Genomic DNA, 4008 nt, shown 5'->3' with positions numbered 1-4008 from the left:
GGAAGGAAGGAAGGAAGGAAGGAAGGAAGGAAGGAAGGAAGAGATTTTAAAACCCGGACACTCAGCACCCCACAGCATAAAGCGTGATACGAAGTGAGATCCAGGATATGTATTTTGGAAATGCTTTACCGCTCTATGTACCAAAGTCTGGAAAGTTCCCAAAAGACAGGGACTGGTAAGCTCCACCAAGGCAGGGACTCACCTGCCATCATCACCATTGTCCATAAGCACGTGGGTGCTTATAGAAAAGACATACTGCGCAGAGCTTGGGGGCACGCACCTGTAATCTCAGCTACTCAGGGGGCTGAGGTGGGAGGATCCCTTGAGCCCAGGAGTTGAAGGTTACTGTGAGCTGTCATCTGCGCCAGTACACTCCAACCTGGACAGCAGAGCAAAACCTTGTCTCAAAAAGAAATCTTGTGCTCCATGGCCAGTTTGTACTGCTGCCCTGCCTGTAGCAGGCACAAGCCGAAAGCAAGTCTGAGAGGAACCCTAGTACCTCAACTTACTGACACAATGATTGGTCCAGAGTGTGGTCATGTGACACTCAATGACCCAATCACAGTCCTTGCCTTGCCTTTTAGAAGCAGACTGGGAGACGCTTACTGAGCTCCTATTTTGAGGGACTTGTAAGGTTTTCCTCCAGCTTTGAAATCCACGAACCTATAAAAATAAATCCATTTTTAATTCCTCACTTGGGAACAATGATTTGTTAAGCACTTATTGTATGCTAAGCAATATGCTCTATGCATTGTCTTTCAACAACCTTACAAGATTGATAATATTTCTGTTGCCATTTTTTAAGTGAGGAAAGATTTCCCAGAAGTTAAACAATTTGCTTAAGGTCAAACAGCTAGAAAGTGCTAAAGTTGGAAGTTTCAATTTCTCTGACTCTAGAGTTCAGAGTCTTAATTAATGGCGAAACTGACTCTCATTGACATAATTATGCTCTGAGCACATCACGAGTTCATTATAATTTCTTTGAAAACACCATTTTTAATGGCCGTAGCTTTTTTTTGTCTTATGGATGTTGTATAATTTAAGTAACTCCCAGTTGTTGAATAATTAGGACATTCACAATATTTGCCATTATAATCGGCATTTTGTTCTAAATCTAAGTCAGCAAACTGCAGCTTGTGGGCCAGATCCACTTTGCTGCCTGTTTTTTTGGAACACAGCCACGTGCATTTATTCCCATAGTGTCTGTAGTTGCTTTCAAGGCAAAGTGAAGTAGTTGCAACAGAGACCTTATGTCCCACAAAGCCTCAAATATTTACAATCTATTTACAGAAAAGGTTTGCCAACCTCTGTTCTTAATATTTATCTACAATGCTGATTCCATCCTTAGGATAAACATATAGAAAGAGAATCAAGGCTGCAAGTAGCGGCTCATACCTGAAATCCCAGCACTTTGGGAGGCCCAGGTGGGCAGATCGCTTGAGCCCAGGATCCTGGGCAACATGGCTAAACTCCATCTCTACAAAAAACAAACAAACAAACAAAAACCACAAAAATTAGCTGGTATGCACTGTAGTCTCAGCTACTTGGAAGGCCAAGATGGTAGTATGGTTTGAGCCTGGGATATGGAGGTTGCAGTGAGCCTAGATGTGCCACTGCACTCCAGCCTGAGCAACAGAGCCAGACCCTGTCTCCAAAAAAAAAAAAAAAATAGAGAACCAGCCAGGTACAGTGGTGCATACCATAGTTCCAGCTACCCTGGAGGCTGAGGCAGAAAGATCTCTTGAGCCCAGGAGTCTAAATCCAGCCTGGGCAACATAGCAAGACCCCTATCTCTTAAAAAGAAATTAATTAATTAAAAATTTTAAAGTAAGACCAGGTGCAGTGGTTCATGCCTATAATCCCAGCACTTTGGGAGGCCAAGGTGGGAGGATCACTTGAGGCCAGCCTGGGCAACATAGTGAGACCCTGTCTCAACAAAAAATATATATATAATTATTTTAAGATAATAAAAGTTTTAAAATATTAAATTCTTAAAATTGAGACAGGGTCTTTCTCTGTCATCCAGGCTGGAGTGCAATAGTGCAAACATGGCTCACTGCAACCTTGACTTCCTGGGTTCAAATGATCTACCTGTCTCAGATTCCTGAGTAGTTGGGATCACAGGCAAACACCACCACACTGGGCTAATTAAAAAAAATTATTTTTTAGAGATAGGGTACCATTATGTTGCCCAGGCTGGTCTTGAACTCCTGGGTTCAAGTAATCTTCCCGCCTTGGCCTCCTAAAGTGCTAGGATTACAGGCACGAGTCACTGCACCTGGCCTTACATTTTTTTAAAAGAGAATCAACTCAAATTACTTTTCAGAAAGTTGATTTCAAACAACATTGCCACCAACAGTTTGTTTAAAGATTTCATTTCCCAGGCCTTCCACCTTGGCCAGCCCCGGCTGACATTATGCAAATAGAAATTGAGGTATTCCACTGTTTTAGGGGCCTCTGGGGATACAGCAGTGACCAAAATACACAAGTCATTACCCTCATAGGGCTTGTAATATATGAAAGGGGTGCAGAGATACAATAAACTGCTTGCCAAGTAAATATGTCATTTGTCAGATGGCAATTGGTGCTGTGAAGAAAATCAGAGTGGTTGATTTTCCACTCAAGAAGGTGGAGTGGGGTGCTAGTTTACATAAGGAGTTCACCATCTGTCACTGATGTGATGACATTTGAGCAGAGAACTGAAGGAAGGGCATCCCAGGTGGACAACAAAGCAAATACAATGAACACGATATTTACAAAATTCAACAGGGAAAATCATTACTTTATCTCCACAGTAGAGTGGTGCTGGGGTGTATTGAGATAACTTCGTCCAGCAGGTAAATCCAAAGGTATTTCTGTTTGACTCTGAAGCCCCTGGCACCTGCCACTGCTTCGCTTCGAGATCAGGGTTTGCTGAAGCTAACACTAAAATTAGTTTTCATTTCCTAAATAAACAGCAGCTGGCAGCACATTTGCGGGTGGAGAGCAACTCGAATAATCAGGGTAACAAAGAAAAAAAAAACTGAGGCTCTCACATTTGCTAAGGAAGGAGAGGTGCATATCAGTAACTCAGTCGGGTGATATGTTCAAGCCCCCTGGGTGACGGTGTCTTCTGAAACCATAACAAGTTAGAAACCTCGCTGTCATCAGAAACATTTTCCTTTCCCTCCTCCTCCTTCTTCATTCAATCACCAGATCCTGTAATATCTCCCTCAGAATGAGCACATGAGGCTGGGCACAGTGACTCATGCTTGTAATCCCAGCACTTTGGGAGGCCAAGGCAGGCATTAGGGCCAGGAGTTCCAGACCAGCCTGGGCAACATGGTGAAACCACATCTCTACGAAAAAGAAATATATACAAAAATTAGCTTAGTTGGTCATGGTGGCACACACCTGTAGTCTCAGCTGCTTGGCAGGCTGAGGTGGGAGGATCACTTGAGCCTGGGGAGGTCGAAACTGCAGTGAGCCATGGTTGCACGACTGCATTCCAGCCTGGGCAACAGAGCAAGACTCTGATTTTTAAAAAAAAAAATTTTTTTTTTTTTTGCTGGGCATGGTGGTGCACACCTGTAGTCCCAGCTACTCAGGAGGCTGAGATGGGAGCATCACTTGAGCCCAGGAGTTTGAGGCTATGGTGAGTTATGATTGTGCCACTGCACTCCAGCCTGGGTGACAGAGCAAAACCCTGTCTCAAAAATAAAGTAAAATAAAATGCCAACATGATTATGTCACACTCTTGTATTAATAATGTCTATTCCCAGCTAAAACTCTCATCTTTGGCTTAAATAGACACTCACAACCTTAGCTCCTTTTCCATCCTTCATTCCTGCCACATCTGCCCCAGATGTGCTCTGCTCCTGCCACACTCACCTCAAATGTAACTGTGATGGCCAGCATCCAAGATGACCATCAGGGATTATCATCTGGCAGTGATGCCCCTGTCTGGTCCCTTTCCACACTGGATGGAGCTAAGCTAGCTGCAAGATATTGCAAAAGTGGCAACATATG

This window comes from Mandrillus leucophaeus, unplaced genomic scaffold (assembly GCF_000951045.1).
Source record: "Mandrillus leucophaeus isolate KB7577 unplaced genomic scaffold, Mleu.le_1.0 Scaffold162, whole genome shotgun sequence".
NCBI lineage: Eukaryota > Metazoa > Chordata > Mammalia > Primates > Cercopithecidae > Mandrillus > Mandrillus leucophaeus.
This window is presented reverse-complemented; position numbering follows the sequence as displayed.